Below are 21,875 nucleotides of genomic sequence, written 5' to 3' on the forward strand. Positions count from 1 at the left end.
CACAGCCTGTGGCCTTGGTCGACACGTAGCGACTGATTAGACGTGGGCATCTCCGCTTCCCCATGGTGCCTCGGCAACTGCCCGATTTGACGAGTCCCTGCCGCATGCAAAAAGAGTCATCATTACATGTGATCATGGAGACAGACAGTTGGCCTCTCTTGGGCTATAAATACGAAGGAGCGAGAGCCTCCATTGCCCATCTCTTCTTTCTCCGCCTGCTTCTTCTTCCTTGCTCCATCTCCATCCTCGACGCCAATGGCACCGATCCATAGATTCTCGACCGAAGAGAAAGGGGAGGCTCCCTGGGAGGGACCCGACCCGCTCCCGCCGAAGAAACGGCCGGTCCCATGTCGCCGCAACGAGGTTGTGAGGCTGGCGATGACGAGGCCTTGGTGTGAGCGGCCGCCTCCTGGGTTCCTGCTACCCCTGTACGCCCAGGCCGAGGGCCCTGGAGTAAGGGACGGAGAGCGACGCCGCCCACGCCGTAGGTGTGGTCGAGAAGCTGTGGCGGCGCGTGCCGTTGCCCCTGGAGTCCATGCCGCAGACTCCTCCCGCGAGCTCGTGCTGCATGCGGTGATGCCTCCAAGCACCTGGATCCACTTCCCTTCATTCTTCGCCACCGCGATGCCACCGAGGGGGTCTCCCGAGCTTTGGCTGCAGCACGCCGATTGTGGCGCTCCGGCGACTAGAGCGGAGGTTGAAGTCGTCACCCCGGGCAGGGTCTTCATGACCTGAGGCTGGGGCGAGGTCGCCCGGGTCTGCCGAACGGGGGGGGGGGGGGGGGCGCCCTCATGATTCATTCTGAGTATGATAGCGCCTCCTTGTTGTCCTTCAAAGTCTTCGATGTAGAAGTCCGCCACCTGGAGTGCTGCCCAGAGGAGGCGGTCAGGACATCGACATGGCAGGGGCCAGGCCTGCCATTCGCTTCCCCAACGGCTCCTCCGGCAGCAGTAGTGATGCTTTGGAGTCCAGCGACTCTCCCAAGCTCTTCGTGACTCTAGAGACGAGCGATGGTAGCTACGTGCCCCCGAGCTCGCGCCGTGCTCAGAGCAAGGCGGCAGCATCAGGCCATCGCCGCGGCTGATCTGGATGGGGTTGGCGCCGGCCTCTTGTGGCCCACTATTGATGATGGCGTCGACCATGGAGGCACGAGTAGTTAGGGCTCCTTAGGATTCTTGTCTTTTGTTCCCTGCGAGGAATCGAGAAAACACCCCGTGGGGGCATGTAAAGGGTCCGCGATGTATTTTGCTGATGTTATCCTTATTATGAAACTACGCGAATGCTTGTCCTGTCCCAGCTTGGTTCCCCCTTTCTAACCTCATGAATGCTCATGAGGTCCCCTTTAGCGTGCAAGCAACCACCAAGAGGTGAGAAAGGAAGACAACATCGCCATCACAGAGCCCCATCAAGTGTAGATTTCGCGTTGCAACAATTAGCTGTTCCAGGCATGAAACTTATCTTGGTAATATGGAGTCGCCCCCTTGTGTTGTGCCAGACTCGTGCGTCAGCAGCTATGGCGCAGCTAGGTTAGGCCCTCACGAGCTTTCTCATTCTTCCCCACACTCTCCTTCGTGTTGTGCGTCCTCAGGTCCCGGCCCTCGAGCGAGCTCAGCCGCCGCTGGTATGCTAGGTCGTGATGCCATGGTCAAGGCCAAGGGGTGAGGGCTGGAGAGCCAGTAAGAGCTCCTGAGTCGCGATGCTCAGGAGCACCCTTTTAACGTGCAAACTGATTGCACGGGAAAGAGAGGGAGAGCTTGTGGTGCCACCCGCTATAGACCTCAGGAGGTTCCTGTAAACTAACACGAGAAAAGCACGGGTTGCCATTATGATTGCCAGCTGGCCATTGGTTGCTCTAAGAGAGTGGTGAGGGCACTGAGGGCCTGGTGAGGTGACGCTTGTGGGGATGCCGCGGGCCAGAGCTCAACCACTCAGATTTGTTGACGTTGTAGGGACGGACACATGCGCAAGCGCCGTGCTAGCGCGAGCGGCTCTAGTGGTTGATGTCAATCAAGCAAGCCATAATCACTGGCAGGTTAAGCATGAAAGGCAAATTAGCTTGGGTAAATCCAGGAGGGATACATGCCACTGGGTCAGGCCCGGGCGGCTTGGGGATGATGCAGCCCGAGGGGCGCCCCCAGCAAGGTAAACTAAAGAAATAAGCAAAAGGGATACACGCCGCACGGACGGACCCATGCGGCTTGCGAATGATGCAGCCCTCAGGGCGCTCCCAGCTGAAATGAACTCGGAAGATGTCACCTGGTACCATTGTAGAGGGGGTGTTGGAGTAGCTGAAGACGCACGGTGAAGAGGCCGACCCTCACGAGCCGCTGGAGCCCTAAGCCTCGGGAGGCTCTGGGGGTCCAGGCGGTTCCTTGAGGACTGTCTCCATCTCCGCTAGGATCGCCTGATGCCTGGCCTCCTGAGCTGCCAGAATGCTCTGCAAGAGACGCTGACAGGTAGCAGCCGTGGTTGGCAGGCTGAAAGGCATGCGAACGTAGCTGTGCGGTGGACCCTCGCAGCGCCCCACGCGCGAAGGCCAGAGGTGCTCCTGAGATGCGGCTCGGTTGAGCCCTGGGACGTCGATGCAGACGCGCAGCCCACCATCGTCACCTAGATGGGGGTCCACGCCAGGTAAGCGGCGGTCGCCGCACATGGCTCTTGCTTTCTGAAGCTCCTGAGTGGTTTTGGTGATGAACTCCTGAGCGTTGGGCCTTCCACGCCCTGAAACCTCCTGAGGGAACCGTGCCGCGAAGCACGCCTCCTATTGGTGCCCGAGCGCCTCCCTCGTGATGTTGGCAAAGTCTGAGGCCCTACAGAAGAGAGCACCCGAGCCCTGCCCAAGGAGGGCGCTGGGCACGCCTTCCTAGGCGATGGAGGGAGGCGCCCCTTGCACGGGTGCTAATCCGGACGCAGCACCTTCTGAGATGCCAACCTCCCAAGGCCTTCAGCTGAGCGGTGCCTTCTTCTTCTTGGGGACTACCTCAGGAGGATTGTTGCCCCTGCTATCTGGGTCCTCGATTGATGCAGCTTGGAAGGCGCACTCGATGTAGCACACCGCATCTCTTTCTTTGGAGGGGACTGTGATGATCCTGCCGCTTCCCGGCATCTTGAGGACGTTGTAGCCATGGTGTGTCACCGCCATGAACTTGGCCAGGGCTGGATACCTGAGGATGGCATTGTACGTCAGGTGGATATGGGCGACGTAGAAGTTGATGAGCTCGGTGCAGTAGTTGTCGCGCTGGCCGAAGGTGACAGGGAGGCGGACCTGTCCTATCGGGGTGGTGGAGCCATCAGTAACTCCTGAGAAAGGCTTGGTAGGCTGAAGTTGATCATATGGAACTTGAAGATTGTCGAACATCTCGACAGACATGACGTTGAGCCCTGCGCCGCCATTGATGAGGGTCCTGGTGACTTGCACGTTGCTGATGACTGGGGAACAAAGCATCGGGAGGACGCTAGCTGTAGCCGCACACTTGAGTTGATCTGCTGAGCTGAAGGTGATGGCACACTTGAACCACCTGAGCAGGCGCGTGGCCTCGAGCTTGGGGAGGACTGCGTTCACCTCGCGAGCAAACTGCTTGAAGATGCGCTGAGAGACTGGGGCCTGAGCTCCGCCCAAGATGCAAGCGATAGCACGTGGCTCCTGGAAGCCCCCAGCCCCCTCGTCCTGACGGTGGTCGTCATTCCTTCTTGGAGGCGGCGACAGAGGAGGAAGGCCTGCGTTACCCTGCGGGTTGTCCTCGCGAGGCTGGTCCTTCCAGCGGTCCTCACGACGTCGGTCACGCTAGTCCTGGCGAGGGCCACGGTCGTCCCATTGTCCTTCGCCTTGTCCTCCTCCTCGGCCGTAGCCTCGGTCACAACGCTCGGGGCGTCGACCGAAGCGTCCTTCTCGAATGGCCCTGAGCTCTTAGAATTCGTTGGTGTTGTGGGTGTGGAGGTTGTGGTAGGCGCAGAATGGTCGGCTGCCCTTGGACGACTCCGGCTGGTCCCTGCCGTGCTTTGTGTCTAGTTCTGTTGCAAGCACGACTATTCCTTTGCGCTTCACGTCCTTGGCCTTTGCCGTCTTCTCTTCTTGGTCAGCAGCTGGGAGCTCGAGGAGGGAGAGGCGCCCTTCCTGAGCTCTTGTGCACTTGGTCGCTAGGTTGAACAGCTCCAGGGATGTGCACAACTCCTCGTGGATGGCGAGCTCTTCCTTCATCTTGACGTCGCGGACGCCATCAGAGAACACTGAGATGATGGCCTCGTCCGTCACCTTGGGGAGCCTGAGGCGGGAGCTGTTGAAGCGCTGGATGTATTTCTGCACGATCTCTCCAGGCTAATGCTTGATGCGGCGCAAGTCACGCACGGCTGGGGGAGGGGGGTGGCAGTCACCAGTGCCCTGGAAGTTGGCGATGAATCGGCTGCGCATCTCGTCCCACGAGGAGATCGAGCCGGGAGGAAGGTTTAGGAGCCAGGTGCGGGCATCGTCCTTGAGCACCATGGGAAACCAGTTCGCCATGACCTTCTCGTCCCCATTGGCCACCTCGATGCCTAGCTCGTAGAGATGCAGGAACTCCGTGGGGTCGGTAGTACCATCATAGCGAGGAGGCAGATCCGGCTTGAACTTGCCGGCCAGGCGACGCTACGCAGCTCGGTGGTGAAGGCACGACAACCTGTTGTGGCCACTGGAGGCCTTTGCTGATGCGTGGCTTTCTCCTGATGGTACCCGTGCGCCATCGCCAGGGGCAGCACGGGGTCTTGGTGCACCGGTGCAGGGACGCGGTCCTGTCGTGCTGGTGCAGGAAGCACAGGAGCACCTTCTTGAGGCCGTGGGATTTCTGGGCAGCTTCTTTCTTGTCGCGCGGGCGCCGGATGCGGTGGATCACGTCCGGGGGCCGCGCGCCTTGGAGCCAGGGCGCTATCTTGGGGGAGAGGTGGTGGAGGTGCTCCCTAAGCCGCGTCGCCCGTGCCTGACGAAGGGCGAGGCAATGAGAGGGATGGTGCGGGAGAGCCCCCTGTAGCGCTGACGAGCTTGGTGATGCGAGCGAGCCATTCTTCGTAGAGGTCATCGACGGGGCGGTAGTGCAGGAGCTCACGTGCCAGGAGCAGCGCGCCCTGTGCGTCCGTGGGGGCGCGACGACCGTGAGACCACGATCCAGCTGGGGTCAGCGACGGAGTGACGGTGCGGCCTTCCCGCCGCACCGAGGGGTGTAACAAAGATGCTTGCTGCTTGTTCCCTGCCGGGCCGGTGGCGGTGTGGGAGGCAGGCGACGGAGAACGACGAGGAGGCCCACCGACGGAAGCCGTCTGGGTGACGCGGGCGGCAAGAGCAACCCGGCGCTCAGCGCAGGCTCGGTGAGCGTCCGCCATGGATGCGACAAAGCGATGGGACGCAGATCGGCGGTAGGAAGATTTCGGAGCACCCATACCTGGCGCGCCAAATGTCAGACATCGGGTTCCGGCAAAACCCTTAAGGTTCAAACACTGGGGTACGCGTGAAGATCTCCTCCTACAGAATCTCGCTCTCAGCCTCGCCGCGATCTCTAAGATAGATCGATAACCAACATAAGAGACATAAGATTTATATAGGTTCGGGCCACCGTTGTGGTGTAATACCCTACTCCTGTGTGTGGTGGTGGATTGCCTCTTGGGCTAATGATGAACAGTACAGAGGAAGAACAACCTCGCGAGGAGAGGTGTTCTTAAGGTGGCGTGGTGTTCTGCTTGGGAAGGATTCGATCCCTTTCTACTGTAGTGGCTAGCCCTATTTATAGAGGCCCTGGCCTTCTTCCCAAATATTGAGCAGGAAGGGATCCAACAACAGCCATTTTGAATGGGGACAGATAGTACAAGCTATCCTGACTAAAGGTGGTCTTTGCCTGCCAAAGGTGCTGGTGATGACGCCGTCTTGGGCTCCATGGTGAACTCCGTCCTGCCGTCCTGCTGGTCTTGGTCTCGTTGCACCGATAAGGAAACCTTTGCCTGATGCCTCGGTACTCCGCGCCTACGCTTGCCCCCTATGCACCAAGGAGGAAACGAGGACACTGTGCGGGCTGGCGCCCGCCTGGTTTGAACGTCATGGCTTGCGTCACGAGGACCTCGCGAGGTACCCCTTGCCTTGATCTCTCCGCCTCCTCGCGAGCCTGCCTAGTGAGGCCGCCCATGAGGAGACCTTGCGTCATCCACCTTGCGAGAGTCTTGAGTGTTTTGTTGATGAAGACGGGCCGTACTGGGCCACCGGTTGAGCCAGGCTGCTGGTCACAAGCAGGTAAGTCTAGGGACCCCCGTTCCCAGAATGCCGATAGAATCTGATTTCCCCAGCAGTTATCAGCTAGCTTCATATAGCAGAGGACGAGCTAGAGGTTACCGACACATTTCAAGGAGTTAATCCCGGCAGGACTCATCCTAAGGGGAAGATCACGTTGTCGGTAAACATTTGGGGGAGAACTAAACTACCGGACTGAGAAGATCGTGTTTGACGTGGTTGATCTCCCCCTGCCGTACTATGGGATTCTTGGACGCCCGGCTCTGGCTAAATTCATGGCGGCATCTGTCGGCGTTCTAGACATGGGGGTACCCAGACTTGCCTGCTGACGACCCACTGCATGGCTCCATCAACGGCCTGGTATGACATAGCTTCAACATAAACTACTCAGGACCCTCGTGAGGGGCCGAGCCCCGCGAGGCGGGCGACACCTAGAACTCCAAGGGGATCGCCCTCCTCAGGCTGGCTCCCGAGGATCGGAGACTTCTGTGCAAGGTGCACCTCACGAGGCTCAACTAATGTGAGCCATGATGATCAAGGCCAGGCGGGCGCCAGCGACGCAGAGTACCAGTTTCCTCTTTGGTGTAGAGGAGGCAAACGACAGGCACGGAGTCCCGAGGGATCAGAAAGGTTTCCATTCTGATGCAACAATACCAAGACCACCAGGGCGGCAGGACGGAGGTCATTGCCAAGCCCAACGTAGCGTCCCGACCAGAGGCTTTTGTAGGCGGAGATTGCTTTAGTCAAGATAGGGTGTACTTCTTGTCCCCCTTCAAATCTGGCCGTTGTGGGATCCCTTCCTGCAATATTTGGGAAGAGGACCAAGGCCACTATAAATAGGATTTAGCCACCACCACAAAAAGGGAGGAGAAAGATCAGATTCATTCTCATTCGACCACATCACCAGCTCTCTCGAGCTCAACAACACCTCACCTCCTGATGTTGTTCATCCACTGTACTAGTTCATCCTCAGCCCCTCGAGGCAATCCACCAAAAAGCTGGAGTAGGGTATTACACCGCAAGGTGTCTCGAACCAGGATAAACTGATGTGTCTCTGTGTCCCTTTGAGCTCGACACGGTAGGCTGTGAGGATCACGAGTAGGCAGGCTGGGTAGGTTGAGATCTCCACACGCACCCCAAGAGTTCGAACCTCTCAAGTGTTTGAGGAACCCGAAATCCAACATTTGGTGCGCCAGGTAGGGGTGCATTGGATCTTCTCTTCCGTCGATCGATCCACCGCTACTCCGACGCCATGGTAGTCGCACGTCGGGCTCGCGCCGAACGCCAGGCCGCGGTTGCCGCCCACGTCGCACAGACGGCACCGGCAGGTGACGACTGTCCTCATCGTCCTCCGTCACCAGCGGCCAACGTCACCACGGGACCTGCTGGCCACGAGCAGCAAGCTTCATCGCTGCACCCTTCGGTGCGCCGCGATGGGCGCACCGCCACTCCGTCGCTGACTCCGGCCGCTTCCTCCTCCCATGCGCGTCGCGGCCTGGCAAATGCGCAAGCTGCCCTGCTCATGGCACGGGAGCTCCTTTGATACCGCTCAGTTGACGACTTCTACAAGGAGTGGCTCGAGTGCATCGCCGAGCTCGTCAGCGCCGCTGGAAACTCCGCTGCGCCGGCCTGCTCACTGCCTTAGCAGCCGCCTACTGCGGGCGACGTGGCTCACGGGGCGCCTCCACCACCTCCAGCCCAGTGCGCTATCGTCGAACCATGGTGGGTGGCACGACGACGTGACCCGCCGGGCCAGACGCTTGCGCGCGAAGAAGCGAGCTGCCAACTGGTGCAGCGGCCCCAAGAGGATGCACGTGCGCTTCTAGCACCTCCACGTCAAGACCGTGCACCGCCTGTGATGATGGAGGTGCTCGAGCGCTAAGACCAGGCTTCACCTCCTCGACGGGCTCCCGTGGCCATGGTAGGATGTCGCGCATTCACCTTGGGGCTATGCAACATCATCTGGCCGGGCAAGTTCAAGCCTGACCTGCCACCATGCTATGACAGCATAGCCGACCCCGCCGAGTTCCTACAGCTCTACGAACTGAGCATCGAGGTGTCCAGCGGCAACGAGAAGATCATGGCGAACTGGTTCCCCATGGCCCTCAAGGATGGCATGCATTCCTGGCTCCTGAATCTCCCCGTGGGGTCCGTCTCCTCCTGGGATGAGATGCGCGTCCGCTTCATCGCCAAGTTCCAGGGCACTCATGACCGCCCGCCGGCAATGGGTGACCTATGACGTGTCAAGTAGCAGCCAGGAGAGACCCTACAGAAGTACATCCAGCGTTCAACAACGTTCGCCTCAAGATTCCCAAGGTGTCAGACAAGTCCATCATTTCAGCGTTTACTGATGGCGTCCATGACGTCAAGATGAAAGAGGAGCTCGCCATACATGAGAACCTCTACACAACCCTGGAGATATTCAACATGGAGAACAAGTGCACTAGGGCTGAGGATGGACGCCTCTCCCTCCTGGACCTCCCGATGCTGACCCAGAACACAAGAAGGCCAAGGTCAAGGACGTAAAGAGCAAGGGGCCAGCTGTGCTTGCAGCAGAGCCGGAGATTAAGCGCAACTGCGATCACCCTGAGTCGTCCAAGAGCAGCTGACCATTCTGCATCTTCCACAACGTGCACAGCCACAACACCAACGACTGCCAGGAGCTCAGAGCCCTCCGCGACAGGCGCCTCGGTTGATGCCCCGAGCACAACGATCGAGGCTACGATCATGGAGGTGGGCGAGGTGGAGGACGCTGGGACGGCCGCGACCATCGCCAGGAGTGGCGCGACCAGCCTCGTGAGGACCGCTGGCAGGGTCAGCCTCGCGAGGGCGCCTGGAGGGACCAGCCTCGCAAGGACCAACCTCAAGGTAACGCTGGTCTTCCTCTGCTACCTCCACTGCCAAGAAGGAACGGAGATCATTACCAGGATGAGGGGGCTGGGGGCTTCCAGGAGCCTCGAGCCATCGCCTGCATCCTGGGCGGCTCCGAGGTCCCAGCCTCTCACCATGTCTTCAAGTAGTTCGCGCGCGAGCTGAACGCAGCGCTCCCCAAGCTCGAGGTGGCATGCCCACTCAGGTGGTCCAAGTACGCCATCACCTTCAACTCCTCCAACCAGCTCAAGTGTGCGGCCACAGCTGGCGCACTCCGAATGCTCTAGTCACTTGTCATCAGCAACGTGGTCGTCACTAAGACCCTCATTGACGGCGGAGCATGGATCAATGTTCTCTCTATCCAGACGTTCAACAGGCTCCATGTGCCATGTCAGCAGCTCCAGCCTACCAAGCCCTTCTCAGGAGTGACCGACGGCTCCACCTATTCGATAGGGCAAGTCCGCCTCCCTTTCACCTTCGGCAAGCGCGACAACTACCACAACGAGCTCATCGACTTCGACGTTGCTGATATTCATCTGCCATACAATTCCATCCTCGGGTACCCAGCACTGGTGAAGTTCATGGCAGCGAGCACTGGTGAAGTTCATGGCAGCGACGCACCACGGCTACAACATCCTCAAGATGCCAGGGAGTGGCGGCATCATCACGGTCGCCTGCGAGGAAAAGGACACGGTGTGCTCTCTCGAGCGCGTCTACCAAGCTGCAGCAGTCGAGAAACCTGAAGACGAGGGCGATGTCCTCCCTCCTGAGGTCACCCCTAAGACGAAGAAGCTACAGCTAGGCCAGGGATCTCATGAGGAGGCATTGCCCGACAGTGCCGCGCCGAGCCTAGCGTCCCTGGATGGGGCGCCCTCACCTATCAAATAGGAAGGCGTGCCCGGCGCCCCACTCAGGCTGGGCTCAGGGGCTCCCCTCTGGAGGGCCTCAGACCTAGCCAGCGTGATGAGGGAGGCGCTCGGGCACCATGTCACTACTAGGAAAAAGGCTACTAGCAGCGTGGGTAAAATGGCTACTAGTAGCGTGGGTACCCGAGCTACTAGTATCGCGCTACAACTAATAGTTAGTAGTAGCGTGGATGAATCCCGTGCTAGTACTAACTTTGTTAGTGGTAGAGTGTGCCACCCACACTACTGCTATTACAGACTCGCGCTACTACTAATGAAGTAGTAGTAGCGTGCCTATAATACTAACGCTACTAGTATCCTAAATACTAGTAGGGCACTTTTTTCCCAACGCTACTAGTAACAAGTTAGGAATTAAAAAAATAAAAATAGATGCAGTATTCATGAATGGAGATCAGAGACACGTCCAGTGCAAAATAAATTTCACAGAACCATCTTAACACTTGCAGTGTTCATGGATGCAACATTGAACATCTCAACTCGAAGAGATCACGAGGACGCACACAACCATCATCAAAAGGTTGGTACTTTCCCTAGCGTTTCATCACCAACCTAACCAGACCACTTCTCTAGATGTATGTACAAAGCGTCGAGGTCCTCCACCTTGAGGAACTCCGGACGCTGGCGTCGTCCTCCACCTCGGTGACCACTAAACGGTGGCGTCGAGGACCTCCTATGTCACAATCACCTGGACGATAATCTGTAGGGCTTCATGGTGATGTCTACCTCCAAGTAGTTGAAGAGCACGACTCCCACCGGGCCGCAGTAGTCCTCGTCGATCACCCTGCACCCAGTCGAGAAAGTGAAAACTTGTTAGTTCGCTCCCTTGTGCAGATCCAGTAGGGTAGTTTCTTCAATTATCTGTCTCTTTTTGTCTATTATGAATGTTCAAAATGGAAAAACACCTACTAAATGCATACCCTAGCTGTATGTGTTCATGCTATCTTCTTGTTTTGGTGCATTCAATAAATACTAGTGTATTTGAGCTATATATGCTTGAAATATCTGACAGTTAACATCTGTTCAAAATTTACCATTTCATGGGTAGGGAAATCGCCAACAAAGGACATCAGAAAATTGATTCCCACTGCTCTTCAAAACAGGGAATAGGTGAAGTCTATTTTTAATTTTGATATTCCATGCCAATTTCAAGTATGTATGCTAGCATGTGATCTTTGAACGTGGATCAAAATGAGATTTCAGGCTTTGTTGGCCTTACCATGATCAATACTAAATTCTCTAGGATGCTCAAACTTTCCCTGTAGGGACTAGGGAGCATTTCTTTCACCAGGTATCTCATTCTTAAGTTTTTGAAGAAACCTGCATCCCTTCAAATAGTCATCCATATCCTGAAGAAAAAACAGTATACATTTTCAGTGACTCACAATATATCATCAAATACTGCACAGGTTTACTTCTAAGAATAACTGTTAAAGATCATGCAATGTTTTCTTACGATCTTCCACTCTGTGAAGTAGAAGCAAAACTAAAAGCTAAACACACACTAAAATTATCTTCATAAAATTCTTCAGATAGCGAATGAGCGATAGACAAAAAATATATACTTTAGATAGCAAGGAGCAGGCCAACAGGCAACAACATACATTTTTTAGCAGCCGCGACAAGTAACTACGGAGACATTGCAGGTGAAGAGATGAAATATGGATAACCTTCGTCCCCGACAAGCAGACTTTGTTGACAGTGGTGTAGGGTACGGTGCTGGGGAGGCGACGCGGAGAGAGGCCGCCTGGCTGGGGCCTAGCCGAGCTTTGCGCTGAGGACGTTTCCCATGGACACCTCCTGCACCAACATAGGGGTCGACGTTGACTCTCCAGAGAGCACCATTTTAAATTGGGTGGCAGAGCATCACTGACTGGGTGCTCGGATCCAACTATGATCTACTTTGACCATCCGAACCACATGTGACAAAAAGACTCATCGTATCTCTTGTCCTCTACTCAATGTCATGAGATACTAAGATCCAATGTTATTTGTCCAGGTCTGCTACCATCTACTTATACTAATCAAAAGGCAAACCAATACACTTACGCCCAGTCTGTCAGGACTAAACTTGTACTCCTAACAGTGGGGCTGTAATATTTCCACAAGCGTTCATCTGGGCCTTATCCTATACCATCTCCAAAGATTTAAAAATGCAAGTGTGGTTCAGATGAAGGTAAGGATAATGAGATACTTGCTTGTAGGAAAAACTCCCATGCTCGCTTAATGATGATGATGTCTCACTTGATACTCCCTTGTCCACTGAGAGGACACTCTGTCGCCGCTGGCCACCAGCGGCATTCTGCTCAATGGCGGCCAAGGCATGCCTTGTGGCTATCCAGGAAGCTCGAATCATGCTGGACCTGAGAAGAAACAGAGCACGGTCCTCTGATGTCCTGGCTGAATCAGAGTACATTGCCTGAGGAAATAAAATGGGCAAAAGGAGGAGCGTACAATAAGCAAAAGTGTAGAACAACATTCTTAATTAAATTTAACCCTGGTAGAATACTTGGTTATCCAGTGTAAAATGGTTGCCTTTTAAACTATGGAGCACAAAGAATCATCATTAGCCATCAATGCAAGTCAGCTTCTCTCCACCGAGAAGAGAAGACGTCTTGGTCTCTTGGATGCATGAAGCACACCGTATATGCTAATCTTATCAGAGCATTTTCTTTTCAATTTAATCGCGCAATGCCAACATCCCCACCCATAGATGTTTTCTTTGTGTACGAATAGTACAATGTTTTCTTTTCAATTTAATGAGCAAAGTTTAAGGTCCATAGGCTCCTTCATATCCTGTGGAACATAGAATTTTACATTGGCTGAACAAATTGACATTTCAACCTCCCTAGAGGCATTGTCGCAAATACCTTGCGAGCGAGCTCAGAGCATGCACCTGCTGCATAGACTAGACTGATCGCAAGCAAGCAAAGCAACCATTTCACGATTCACAAACGCCACATGCATTGCAGTTGGAGGCATACCATGTATGCCGCCAGCCCCCACCATGTCCACCATGTACGCCGCCAGCCCCCACGGCATGGTCATCCTTCTCCTTCCTTGCTCTGCCTAGCCTTAGCATTCCTTACTTTGCTGGCGTTGCCATTGCAGTTGCAAAGGAGGCAGGCAATTCCACAAACACTTAGCCTACAGTTTTGAAGAGACGAAATGAAGACCGGGAAACGAATCAAAGAGTGGATGAGCAAGTAAATCTCCCCTTCTCCTTGGCGATGGACCCCCAACTAGCATGCAACTGACGCCGGAATCTTGACGGAGCCACATCCCTTGGACAAAACAACTACTAGTATCCGACGAAGACCTTAAGATCCTCGGAGTACTTGGCCTCGCCCTCGCCCTGCTCCCCCTCAGCATCCTCCAGGGCCACGAGCAGCAGGAGCCGCCTCCACGGCGCCAGCAACACCGACACGGCATGCAGCGGGCCGCGGGCTAAGGAGGCGGCGACGGCGGGCCTGGCGACGGAAGAGCAGGATGAAGTGGTGCAAGAGCGCGGTGGAGAAGAGGGTGGCCATGTAGGAACTGCAGCCAAGTCAGATCTGGACGGAGGGGAGGGAGGGGCGGAGCTTGGGGGAGTATTGCGCACGACAGATGCTCGCCGGAACCGGCCGACGTGGGTGGTGGAGGCGGCTAGGAGATCGTGGGGAGAGGAGCAGGGGTGGGGTGGACTGAGGAAGATGTGAGTTCGTGAGAGAGTATTTATTAGGGATGAGAGAGAGAGAGAGTGGTGGGGTGGGAGTGTGGATCGGGCCAGGGTGGACATGCTTAGTAGCAGCGTGGGGGTCTTACCTGTGCTACTACTAGTTACTTAGTAGTAGCGCCGGTTTTATACCCCTCGCTACTACTATGGCCTATCCCCGGGGCTTTGTTGGAGACCACTTAGTAGCAGCGCTGGTTTAGACCCCTCGCTACTACTATCAACTTAGTAGTAGCATGGTTTTTATACCCCTCGCTACTACTAATTAGCAGTAGCGCCCACTTTTAAACTGCGCTACTAATAAACTTCTATGTATAAGGTTTTCCCTAGTAGTGTGTGGAGGCATGCTTCAGCGCACGCTTCCCAGGAGAAGGCACAGGGCATGGGGCACCAGGCGCTCAGGAGTTCATCAGCAAGGCAGTCGACGAGATTCAGGAAGCAAGGGTTCTACAGGGCGATCGACGCCCACCATGGGGCGTGGCTCCTTGCCCTGGAGAGGGTAAAGAGTTCCACGTCTGCATCGACATCCGAGGGCTCAACATGGCCGCATCTTGGCAGCTCCTCTGGCCATTCCGTGTCGGCCGATGCGAGGGTCCCCCTCACAGCTATGTTTGCATGCCCTTCGGCCTGCTGAGCGCGGTTGTCGCGTTTCAGCACCGCATGCAGGACATCCTAGCGGCTTCGGAGTCTAGGCACTAGGCGGTCCTGGCAGAGGTGGAGATGGATCCTCAGGAGCACCTCAGGCCCCCGGAGCCTCCCGAGGCTCAGGGCCAAGGCTGATCATGAGGAACGACTTCAGCAGCGCGCATCTTTTGATACCCCGACATCTCTTCAGCAACGGTGCCAGGTGACATGTTTTAGCTCGTTCAGTTGGGGGCTCCCCTCGGGCCGCACTATCCCCAGGTTGCGTGGGTCCGTCCGTGCGACATGTATCCCTTTTGCTCCTATCAGAACTAGTTTACATTCTTTTATGAGCTGCCTTGAAGTTATCAATTGCCTGACCGCCGCTTCATCGCCAAGAATGTCTCGCGCCCTTGCGAGCCCACCCACGACCGCCTCATTATTAAGGACTGGCATGGCGTCTGTGCTTGGGTCCGTCCCTGCAGCATCGCTAAACCCAAGAGGCTAAGCTCTGGCTCGCGGGCCAGCTCCCGTGTACGTCACCTCCCATGGCCCTTGGTGCCTTTTTCTCACATAAGCTAATCACAGGCGGATGAGTGAGGGCGCGTGACCTGTTGCCTTGCCACCGTGGGAGCCGCGCGCCAGTTGTTTTTCTTCAGGACCTTTGCATGAGAATACTGGGAACAACATCTGTGCTCGGGTCCGTACCTGCAGCGTCGATAAACCCAACAGCTAAGCTCTGTCTGGTGGGCCGGCCCTATTCACGTCACCTCCTGGGGTCGTTGGTGTCTGGCCTTCTAATGCAATAACCTAAGGAGACTCATTAGGCACAGGCTGCCTAACCATCTTGCAGGACTAACACAAGTGTTCCCGATCAAATTCAGGCGCAACCCGTCTTGAGGTAGGGCCTCGCGAGTCCTGCGCTGGTTCACGAATGCCCATACACACCTCCTCCATCCCTGTTGTGCAAGCCACATGTCAGGGCGGGGCTATACATGCCTCGAGGGCTCTCCTCAGAGGGAGCCCCCCTCCCACGCACCAGTGGAAGCACCATGCTCCGTACTGGCAGTCGACACTGCCGAGGAGCGGCTATGCCCGTGGAAGAGTGGAAGTGCCATGCTCCACGCTGGTGATAAACAACTGGGGGGAGCCTCGCGGCTGCAGCAACCTTAGGGAGCCTCCAAGCTTAGTGCTTAGCCTCACGGCGCTGCTCTCCATCGGCAGGGTAGTACGAGGGGGCTGGGTATGGGGGCTACACTCACGTCATGCATGCCGTACGCCACCCTGCCAGGTCCCACGGAACCGGTCTTCGCACACCAAGGTATGATGGTCTGTTCGCATGTGAATGGTGACCCCTGAGCATCGTGTCTTAGGAGCCTAACTAGACGCGTAGCCCCTCACCCCTTGATCTCGTCCTGGCGATCCAGATGACCCACCGGCGGCTAAGGTACATGCGGGGCCAGGCCCCGTCGATGCAAAATGCCAAGGCCTAACTCTCGTCCCTCCTTTCCCAAGCTGTTCGTACGTCAAGGGGGACTCTTGAGCACCGCATCTCATGAGCTTAACTGGCCACGTAGCCCCTCACCCCTTGGTCTCGTCCTGGCGATCCGGACGACCCAACGGCGGCTGAGGTATGCACAGGGCTGGGCCCTGCCGATGCAGAATGCTAAGGCTTGCCCTCGCACCTCCTTTCCCAAGTTGTTCGCACATCAAGGGGGACTCCTGAGCATCGTGTCTCAGGAGCCTAACTGGCCACATAGCCCCTCACCCCCTGGGCTCGTCCTGGCAATCCGGACGATCCAGCAGCGGCTGAGGTATGCGCGGGGTCGGCCCCTACCGACGCAGAACAGTAAAGCAAACGGAAAAGGAAGTCGCAAAACCATAAGCTAATTATTACAAAACACGTTGTTCCAAGCATTAGTTGTAACGCCTCCACGAGGCATGGTACATGTTGCAGACCAAAAATAGGAAGGAGCACCACCACCGCATCACCTCTTCAGCCTTGGTCCCCGCCGGCGCCCGCCTCTGGAGCCCCGTCGTCAACGACGTCACCGTCACCCTTGCCCTGAGCTCCAGCCGCGAGGCCAAGGACAAGGAACTTGACCAGCAGGGCCTCCACCAGACCCTTCACGATGTTAGCAGCAGTGTCGCAGAGTCGGGGTCCACGGTTTCGAGCAAGGCGGCAAAGTCGAAGCTGGCATCCCGGAGATAGAGATGGCAAAAGGCACGCGTCAGGGCCGAGGAAGAGAGTATGCGAGCCTCACCTTCCACCATGGAGCCAAACCCGTCGATGACGTCCTTGAGCGTCTCGACGACCTCAAGGAGCAGAGCGGCAGGGCTCTCCTATGGGGTCACCAATGTTCCATGTGGATCGCTCCCAAAGAGTTCCTACCGAGCTTTGCAGAACCTTGCCTCAAGGGAGACGAAGGTGCTGCGCTGCATGGTAGCCTCCCTCTTGGCCTCGACAAGGGACGCCTGGGACGCTTCCGCCTGCTACTTCACCTTCTTTAGGCGGCCGTGCTCCGCGGCCTATTCCTGGGCTGCATATTTTAGCTCAGCATTGCGATTGATGACAGCAGCCTCCCGGGCCCTCAGCTTCTCCGCTCGCTCCTGGAGCTGACTGGCCTTGGCGGCCTGGTGATCCTGGAGGGCCTTTAGCTCAGCCTCCGCTGCATGGCACCTCTCCTGGGCGTCCTTGGTCTCCTTCAACGCCAGGTCATGCACGGCAGCGGCTACGCCGGCCACCTTCCGGGCCTCCTCCACAGATACCGCGGCATGACTCCAAGCCGCCCGGACAGATGCATCGGCCAGGAGCCACCCCGAGACCAGCTCTAGGCGCCCCGACACCGCGCGCAGGTCCGGGCCTTAAAGATCACCCTGGAGCTGGTCCAGCGCCGATCGGGCCTCCTCCAGGGCCCCGGAGGTAGCAAAAGTGCCACGGCGCGACGGCATGGTGGATGGAAGAAGAGGCGCTCCCGGTGCCGAGACTGGTGCAGCTGTGGCAGTAGGAAGGACAGAGGGCTCCGAAGGCCTCGCGTAGTCAGCAGTCATCTCAGGGACGGGTGCCACCAGGGTCTGCCCTGCTGCGGAAGCGAACTCCTCCTAAGGCTGGGCCTTTGTGCTCCGAGAAGACGGCGCTGCTGCTGGAGTCATAGGAACCGTTGCGCCCCTTTGCAATGAAGTCGCGGCAGCCGCCACAACATGCTCGACCACGGCGGCCTCGGCACCCTCCTTCTTCGTCGCCGACAACTGCGGCCTAACATCAAACGAAGATGCTAAGCATCACATCAAGATTCAGGATTAGGGCCAAGAAAGAACACTTACTGGTCCGAGGCGATGTAGCTCCTCTTTAGGCTCAACAGTGCGGGCTTCGCAAGCGCGGCTGGAGCTGCGCTCTTGGGAGCAGGCAAGCACACGGTTGGCACCGCGCGAGATGGCAACGGCGAAGGAGGAGTGCTGCCTAGAAGAACCAGCACTGACCTGCCCTTCTTCACGCCGCCCGCTTCGACTTCTTCGACAAGGTCCCCCCGGATCTCATGGTGACCCTGGCAGGGTGAGCCAGCTCCATGACCGGATGCGCATCCTCGTTGTAATCATTGAAGAAGCTGCGGAGGAGTTCTCTCTACCTCGGGGATGAGGATTCCCCCTCCCCCTCCTCCTCCTCGGCGGCTTCGTTGGAAGGGTCGCCAGAGGACAGGTCCACCAAGGAGGCGGCCGGCAGGGGAGGCCCCGTCGACCACGGGCTCGCGCTCGTTGAAGATAGGCATGGTGGCGGCGATCTTCTCCCCATCTTCTCGGTGGTACAATAGGTGGCGATCACCTTGAGGGCCGCTCGAGTCCTTCTCGGTCAAGGAAAGCAGGATCTTGCTCAACTCCTCATCAGGCAGGCTGTCCTGGCACAGCCGAATCTTGTCTTCGACATCCCCAAGCTTCCACAGGGGACGGGAGCGCTCCTGGAGCGGCACCAGGCGCTGCATCAAGAACTCCTTGATAATCATGGCCCCCGTTAGCCTCTCGGCCTTCAGGTCGGCCTCCATCTTCCTTATCAACGGCCTCAACTAGGGGTCGGCAATCTTCTCGGAAGACCACCCCTTCTCAGAGGTAGGGATCTCGGTCGGCAGCTCCAGCAAGTCATGGGAGCACTTGGCATCCATGAGGACCCATTTGTTCTAGACGTCCTCCACCTTCTTCCCGGCGCGGGAAATTGCATTGCTGCCGTGGGCCGCAACGAAGCCAGCACGCCCAACGGGCTGGTGGCTGTTCACGCAGATGTAGAAGAAGTGGCGGAGCATCGCGACGGAGGGCATCACTCCCACGAATGCCTCATAGTAGAAGGAAAAGGTGGACAAAAGGAGGACATTGTTGGGATGAATGTGGAGCGCATGGAGGCCGTAATGATGGATAATGGCGTAGAAGAAGCGGGAGAAGGGAGGAATCAACCCCGAGCGGACATTATGCAGGAAGAAGGGATAAAAGGTACTGTTTGCAGGTCCGGCTCGGTGGAGGCGACCCAAAGAGCCGCCTTCCCCCATTCACTACCATCGCTCGCCGTCAGGAGAAGTGCAGTCTGGAGCTTCTCCTCGGTGACGGAGGGCGTGATCAGTACCGGCTCGAACCAGGCGGGGCCGTCAGCTGGGGCTAGAGCTTTGGCTTTTTCGGCAGCCATCAGGCGAGAGCTCGGTGGGGAGGATCGGCAGATCTGGAGGACTTTTTCTGTGTGGGGAGAAGGGGATCTGGAGCAAGACAAAGGGAAGACAATGAAGGCTCAGCGGTAGGTGTCAGCCCTTTTGCTAGCCGGAAACGGTTGTCGAGGCAGCATGAGGAAGTGGATACACCCACGTCCCATCCATTTCCACGCGTTGTTCAAGGCCGCTAGGAGGTTAGGATCCGCGGTGCTCCGCACTTGCCCTTTGGCTTCGCCTAGAAGCCAAGTCCGAGCGCGCCTTGGGCCCGGGGGCTACTGTCGATGTTCTGGATACGGGGGTACCCAGACTTTGCCTGCCTGCGACCCACTGCATGGCTCCATCAACGTCCTGGTACGGCCCTGCTTCAGCATCAACAACTCAAGACCCTCGCAAGGGGCCGAGCCCCGCAAGGCGGGCGATGCCAAGACCTCCAAGGGGATCGGCCTCCTCAGGCTGGCTCCCGAGGAGCGGAGACTTCTATGCAAGGTGCACCTCACGAGGCTCAGCTGACGTGAGCCATGACGACCAAGGCCAGGCGGGCGCAGCGGGCGCAGAGTACCAGTTTCCTCTTTGGTGCAGAGGAGGCAAGCAACAGGCGCGGAGTCCCTAGGGATTAGCCAAAGATTTACATTCTGGTGCAACAAGACCAAGACCGCCAGGGTGGCAGGACGGAGGTCATCGCCGAGCCCACCGCAGCATCATGACCAGAGGCTTTTGTAGGCGAAGATCGCTTTAGTGAGGATAGGGTGTACTTCTTGCCCCCCTTCAAATCTGGCCGTTGTGGGATACCTTCCCGCCAATATTTGGGAAGAGGACCAAGGCCACTATAAATAGGACTTAGCCACCACCATAGAAAAGGGAGGAAAGAGATTGGATTCATTCTCATCCGACCACATCACCAGCTCTCTCAAGCTCAAGAACGCCTCACCTCCCGAGGTTGTTCATCCACTATACTAGTTCATCCTCAGCCCCTTGAGGCAATCCACTAAAAAGCTAGAGTAGGGTATTACACTGCAAGGTGGCCCGAACCAGGATAAACTGTTGTGTCTCTCTATCCCTTTGAGATCGACACGCTAGGCTGTGAGGATCGCGAGTAGGAAGGCTGGGCAGGTTGAGATCTTCGCATGCACCCTAGAGTTTGAACCTCTCAAGGGTTTGTGGAACCCGATATCTGACAGCATCCCACTATGCCTAAGACACCCTGAAGATGCCTGGGCCACTCAGAGTTATCACCATCCCATCAGATGAGAAGGATGCCATCATTTGCATGGACAAGATGTACCGAGATGCGGTCAAGGCAGAGGCAGCGACGGCAGTAGTTCCCAGCAAGGAAATCAAAGGAAACAACAAGGATTGTAGGACCTCCGTCAAAGAGTCCAGGAAGCATGCCCCACCGAGTGCATGGCACCCATTGACGACGTGCTGGAGTGTTCCAACAACAAGAGGTCCAAGGTTGCTGCTCCACAAGTGAAAAAGGTCTTGGCAGGCTGGCTAGCGTTGATGGTACTTCCACTATCAGCACCACCCTCGATGACAAATAGGAAAGTGCGCTCGTTACCTTCCTATGGGCGAATATCGATGTGTTTTTATGGCAACCATCTGATATCCCCGGTGTTCCCAGGGAGGTAATCGAGCACCACCTTGTTGTCTGCCCACACGCCAGACCAGTTAAACAGAAAGTCCAGAAGCAGGCCTTGGAGAGGGAACAGTTTATTGCAGAAGGGATCAAGAAGCTTGAGGCACCTGGTTTATTCAGAGGAGTGCTACATCCCACTTGGCTGGCAAACCCAGTGGTGGTCCGGAAGGCAAACATGAAGTGGAGACTGTGCATTGATTTCAAGATCTCAACAAAGCTTGCCCAAAGGACCCGTTTCCCTTGCCACGTATTGATCAGATTGTGGATTCCACTTCAGGCTGTGATTTGCTCTCATTCCTAGATTCCTTTTCTGGATATCACCAGATCTTCATGTCCAAAGAAGACGAAGAAAAAACCTCGTCATCACTCCATGTGGTACATACTGCTTTGTCCGCTTGCCATTCAGATTAAAGAGTGTCGGGTCTACTTTTGCAAGGGCAGTCCAGATTGGTTTTGAACCTCAGTTGAACAAAAACATTGAAGCTTATATGGATTAAATTATGGTCAAAATCAAGGATAGAGCAACTCTTATCCAAGATTTGGAGGAGAAATTTGCAAACTTGCCCAAGATCAACCTAAAGCTCAATCCGGAGAAGTGTGTATTTGGCGTTCCCTCTGGCAAGCTTCTTGGGTACTTTGTGTCCCACAGGGGGATTGAAGCTAATCCCGACAAGATCGAGGACATTGAGCAGATCCAAGCGCCAAGGACAGTTAAAGATGTGAGGCGCCTGACGGGATGTGTTGCCGCGCTAAGCAGATTCATCTCCAAGTCTGCCGAGTGTGCCCTATCGTTCTTCAAAATTTTGAAGAAGGCAGGTCCTATGAAGTGGACCCCGAAAGCAAATGCAGCTTTGCAAGAGTTGAAGGCCTACTTGTCTTCTGCACCTACCCTGGTTGCTCCCAAACCCCAGGAGCCTCTGCTACTATACTGGCGACAACCAACCAAGTGGTCAGTGCAGCGTTGGTAGCACAGCGAGAAGTGAATGATCAAGGGAGTGAGTAGAGACCGGCAGAGTCAGACAAGGATCAGGACAATAGTGAGCATGAGAACGAGGGCAACCCCATGGACATGGCGAGGAAGAAAGTGGTGCATCACCTAGTGTACTTTTTTAGTTCCTTGTTACAGGGGGCTAGATCGAGGTACTCTGGCGTGCAAAAGTTGATTTTTGGTCTCATCATAGCC

Source organism: Triticum aestivum, chromosome 6B, assembly GCF_018294505.1.
Source record: "Triticum aestivum cultivar Chinese Spring chromosome 6B, IWGSC CS RefSeq v2.1, whole genome shotgun sequence".
Taxonomy (NCBI): Eukaryota; Viridiplantae; Streptophyta; class Magnoliopsida; order Poales; family Poaceae; genus Triticum; species Triticum aestivum.